The sequence below is a fragment of the Chelonoidis abingdonii genome, chromosome 1, assembly GCF_003597395.2.
Source record: "Chelonoidis abingdonii isolate Lonesome George chromosome 1, CheloAbing_2.0, whole genome shotgun sequence".
Taxonomy (NCBI): Eukaryota; Metazoa; Chordata; order Testudines; family Testudinidae; genus Chelonoidis; species Chelonoidis abingdonii.
Genome location: NC_133769.1, coordinates 245,425,543 through 245,431,578, shown reverse-complemented (window position 1 = coordinate 245,431,578; position 6,036 = coordinate 245,425,543).

The following is a 6,036-nucleotide window of genomic DNA, read 5'->3' as shown; positions in this document are numbered from 1 at the left end:
AGTCAAGTGTAGATCTTATCTTCCTATGTAACAAGGTAGCCTAATGAAATGAGTTTTATTCAAAGAACTTGCCGCATAACGCTTCAGGAAAACATGATAAATTGAATGATTCTTTTAGCAAATGCATCACACAAAGCACTGGCATATTGCTTATGAAGTTTAATTTTGTAATAATTCATGGGGGATAATATACCTGTAGCCATTTCAGTGGAATGAATCCTACAGACTCATTACAAAAGCAGAAGTGTTGTCCCAAAATATTGCTTTCCTTGTTGAACTGTAGCTGGGATGCAGAGCAATTTGCATGTTTAACCTCTGTGGAACCATTGTATCTCACTTTTTAATTTTTTTCTTTTATAGCACTGTTGTTATGAACTGGGGTAAAACATAATTTTATGTAAATGGTAGAAGTCTAGATATTATAGTGGTTCTACTGACAGAATTTGGCAGACCATATCTAAGGTTCAGACTATTTATTTAGATATTTTCAGCACACTAAGGAAGTGTTTGGTTGTTTACCAGTAATAGGAAAGCAAACTAAAACAAAAATAGAAATGTTGTGGTTTGGACACTTTCTTATGCTCTCATACCTCAAATCCAATATTGTTTACATTTTGTAAGTCACTCATTCACATTGTAGACTAGTTGCACAGTGCCATGGGGGCAAAAAATAAAAACAGATAAAAATAACTGAATAAACTGTATTAAAAATATGAGAAAAATATGCTGCACTGATGCATTTATTTTAGATACTTATATGGCTCCCATTTCTGTAACATCTGAGTGCCTAAAAATTGTTCATGTACGTTTCTTCACAATACCCCTGTGAGGTAGGGAAGTGCTATTATCCTCATTATACAGATGGGAAACTGAGGCACAGCGAGACAATGACTTGCTCAAGGTCATGCAGGAAGTCTGAGGCAGAACAAAGACCTGAAAGCAGGACTCCTAAGTCCTAGGCTAGTGGTGTAACTACTGGACCTTCCAGGCTGAGATTAAAGGATTTTGGGATGGTGCACATTATGGAAATCACCCCTCCTCCTTAAAGCACCCCCACCCTATACATTTCCCACCCCACACAGACTACCAAATGCCCCTTCCACCCCACATATATTCCAACAACCTTCCACCAGCTCCCACTTATCCTGATAGCCCTCACACATATCCTAGCAGCCCTTACATATACCTCCTATTCACCATCGCCCCCAACACCTCCCACCAGCCATAGCCCCCACTCACCCCTCAGCCTTTAGCCCCCTAACACTCCTCACTCACCTCATAGCCCACTCCGCAACTCAGCTCCAGCCCCTCATCCACTGCCCTGGGATCTTCCTGTCCACTCACTGGTGCCCCCCAGGCTCAGTACTCCACTCTTGTCTTGGGCTTGGGAAGCATCTCTTGATCCCAGCTGCCCAACTCCTCTTGCTCCCATTATCCACCTCACACTCACATGCCCCTGGTGTTGTGCAGGTTTGTCCCAGATGCCAGTCCAGCATGCACACTACTTAACCCTGGCCTGGGACCATGCTTGCTGTCTGATATGTGAGACTATATGACCTCTTTGATATTACTACTGTCTCCTGCGTTAAAAAAAAAACCAACAAAAGAAACAAAACGACACCTTCCCCTAAGTCCACTAATTTACCTCAGACATTTCCCCTGTTACATCCTCCTCACATCCCTGAAAGCAGAAAGAAGTAGAGCGTGAAGGATGAGGCCATGGAAACAGACAAGAAGGACTTGATCCAAAACCCACTGAAGTCACTGGGAGTTTTCTAGGCCCAGAAAGAGGAACCCACCCTATTTAAAGGGTGCTGGATATTATGAGATTATACTCATAAAATTCTTCTTAATTGTCTGACAGCATAGTACCAAGAGGCCCCAAATGAGACTGGGGTCTCAATGTGGTAAGCAGTGCGTATACACATAATAAGAGACACTGGGCCAGATCCTCAGCTGGAGTAAGTCAGTGTAGCTCCATTAACTTCACTGGAGCTCCACTAGTTTATATTAGCTGGCAATCTGGCTCAGTCCTTGCTGTGAAGAGTTTAAAAGTGGCTGTACAGCACCCAGCTTTATGGGTCAGAATCCTGTTGTGGTGTTTAGATGTTGCTTGTGATTATTAGAACTGGGAGCACTGGCTGTTGGGAGTCTGAAAGGACAGGAAACAGGAAGGAAGGGGGAGGAGTTGAGGAGGCAGAGTGAGAGTTACAGAGGGTGCAGCAGCAGCATGGTAAAGAGGTTTCCACTTGAAAAATAAAGTCCTGTTGAAGTTTGTTAGTACCTTGCTTGGTTGATACAACATTTTGGCGATGAGGATGGATCTTCTGCTTCTGAACCCACCTGCACCCTTTCTGCAAAGCCCAAGTGAGCCTCCAATTGCTTTTACTGCCTGGATCCATATGTTTGAGACTTATCTGCTTGCAATCAGTGCTACAGAGATTTCTGAAGTAAGAAAGCGTGCTCTGCTAATCCACTGCTTTGGAGCAGGAGGGCAGTGTACATTTTACACTTTTCCCCTTGCAGATGATAAATATGAGACTGCACTCACTGCATTAAAGAACTTTTTTGTGCCAAAAGTAAATGTAGTAACTAATTGCTACATATTTCGCCAGCGTGAGCAGAAACCGGGGGAGACTATAATGCAGTATATTGTTTCCCTGAGGAGTCTGATTGTAACTTGTGACTTTGGGAATATGACAAATGAGATGATTAGAGACCAGCTCACTGAGAAAACAACCATGCTTTGTGTAGGAGACCGCTTACTTCTAGAACCACAACTTACACTAGAAAAAGCAATAACCATTGCTACTCAGATTGAGTCAGCTACAGCTGACGCTAAAATAATGAGCAGGGATACAGGAGACACAGTCCAGGCTGTGACTCCTTTGCAGAAAAGTTCACTATTGCTGCAGACAAACAATTGCAGGAGGAAAACTAGTGAAAAGCCACTGAATCAGCAAATTCAAAATACAGTAAAACATGTTTTCACTGTGGATCCCCACAACACATTGCAAGCTACACAGGATGTCCAGCAAAAGTAGCTCAGTGCACTCGCTGCAAAAAGATTGGGCATTTTGCTAAAGTATGTCGCTGTAGCCAGTTCAATCAACAGGTGCATGCAGTTACAATAGCAGATGTTACTGTGCTGAGTGTGGACAAAACCGCTGCTGCACATATTCCAGAACAGATCAAGTGCACTGTAAAAGGTTCAACCATACCCTCAGGCAAATCACACTCTATTCAGCTAATGTTGGACACTGGCTCAGCAGTATCTATACTACCTGATTCCATCTATTTGCATTACTCTTACTGAACCCAAACTTCAGTTGGTGTGCAATTTGAAAAACCATATTCCAGTACATGGCTGCCTGCCAGCAATAGTTACTTTTGGTGATTGTTGTGTAACTGCAGAGTTCTACTTTGTCCACAAAGGCACTCCTATCCTTGGCAGAGATTTATTGGTTGCTTTAAATCTCAGGGTAGTTAATGGATGAATTGATCTTGCTCAGCAAAGCACTCTTGCGGCACAACACCAGTTTCAGCTGGGACCCAACACCAGGTTGAGGAGAAACTCGACTATGCTTATGGGTTTCTGCATAAAGTTAAAATGTAGAATAATGTGATGCCTGTATGACAGAAATTACAGCTCTTACCATTTTCAGTCAGGGAAGCTGTTTCAGAGGAATTTAGAAAACTTGTTCGAAAGGACATTATGGAAGAGATTAACTCCTCATAATGGGTTTCACCTATAGTAGTGACGCAGGAGAAGGGTGGAGGCATTCGCCTTTGTGTGGACTTAAGGGAGCCAAATAAAGCTATTGTGATTGACAGCCATCCTCTTCCTCACATAGAAGATGTATTTGCAGAACTCTGTGGAGCAAAGATGTTTTCTACTTTTGATTTGCAGAGCCATACCACCAGATTATTGTGCATGAAGATAGCAGAGACCTCACAGCATTTATTACACATGAGGGACTATTTCGTTTTAAACATGTTCCATACAGTCTCGCATCAGCCCCAAGTGCCTTCCAAAAAATGATGTCATTGATTCTGAAGAATCGACACGGAGTTCAGTGCTATTTGGATGATATTATTGTGTTTGGAAATACTACTGAGGAGCATGACAATAACTTGCAGTCTGTACTAAACTTCATCAGCAAAGTTGGCCTCAAGCTCAATAGGTCCAAATGCAAATTTAGACAAACTGAACTCTCCTTTCTGGGGCATACAATTTCAAAGGATGGACTAAAACCTGATCCAGATCATATCCTGGCAATTTCAAATGCTCCTCCTCCAACAGATTTGCAAACCTTACGTTCCTTCTTGGGTCTTACCTCCTGGTATGCAAAATTCAATCCCAATTACACTTCTGTCATTGAACCGTTAGGAGAATTACTATGGAGAAGTTAAACCTTAGTGTGGACAATGGATGCACAAGCTAGTTTTGAAATGGTGAAAGCAGGACCGGCGCTAGGGTTTTGAGCGCCCTAGGTGGACGGCAATTTCGCCGCCCCATGCGCTGGTCCCGCAGCTCCGGTGGAGCTGCTGCAGTGGTGCCTGCGAAGGGTCCGGTGTGCCTGCGGGTGGTCCACCGGAGCCGCGCAAGCAGCCGACCGTCCGCAGGCACGACTGCGGCAGCTCCATCCGAGCCACGGACCAGCAGACCGCCCGCAGGCACCATTGCGGCAGCTCCACGGGAGCTGCCTGCCGCCCCCTCTGGCGGCGCCCTGACCCACGGTCAAAGTGCCTCCGTGGCAGCTGGAAGCCCGGGGTTTCCCTGGGCCAGGGGACCCCTTGGGCTGCCGGCTGCCGTGGCGGCGCCCTGACCCAGGGGGCTCCTGGGCTGCTGGCTGCCGTGGCGGCGCCCTGACCCAGGGGACACCCTGGGCTGCCAGCTCCCGCCGGCAGCTCAGACTCCTTCTCTGTCCTAGCGGCAGCGGCTGCTCAACCATTTAAAAAAAAATTGGGGTGCGCTTTTTGGTGCCCCCAAATCTCGGCACCCTAGGCAACTGCCTAGTCCGCCTAAATGGTTGTACCAGCCCTGGGTGAAAGAGTTGACTGTACATAGTCCAGTACTTGCACTATTCAATCCTGCATTGCCCACAGTTGTAACTACTGATGCTTCTGATTATAGACTGGACACTGTCCTCACACAACTTCATGAGGACAACACAGAAAGGACTGTTGCATTTGCTTCAAGGACACTAAGTAATGCTGAGAGAAGATATTCTACAGTTGAAAAAGAAGCACTTACTTGTGTCTGGGCTACTGAAAAATGGAGAACTTACCTGTGAGGATGCACGTTCAAGTTGTGCACAGACCACAGCCCTTTGACGACATTGCTCACCACGAAAGGACTGGGAAGAGCAGGATATCTTTTTGCTGGATGGTCTGCAAGACTACTCTCTTTCAATTATAAACTGGAATATAAGCCTAGAAACAAAAATGTGGAAGCTGATTGCCTTTCTCACCTGCCTTTGCCTTCACCAGATGGTCCACTGGAGGATGAGGATGTAGTAGTTGCATTTATTACAAGCACTCTTATTGCAGTTACAAGAGAACAATTTTGAGCTGTTTTTTCAGCGTGTCCAATTCAACAAAAACTATGGGAATTTCTGACAAAGAGATGGCCCAGTAATCCTAAAAACCTTGACCCAGTTTTGCTGCCTTAATTTAGAGTTCAGGATGAACTTTCTTTGCTCAGTGGCTGTGTGCTATGAGGTACATACTGGCTACTTGTGCCAGAAGAATTACAGTCAAAACTCATGCACCTGTCACACGATACTCATCAAGGAATTGTTAGAACCAAACAACGACTATGGGATCTCTTTTGGTGGCCAGGGGTGGACTCTCAAACTGAAGCACTCATAAAATATGGTATCACTTGCCAAATGCATGATAAGACAGCAGTGATATGTACCGCTCCATTACAATCTGTTCCTTCCTGAATCTGCATGGGAAAAAGTGGCAATTGACATTGTAGGCTCCTTTGATACTGCTCCAATTGACTGTCATTATGCCATCACTTTAATA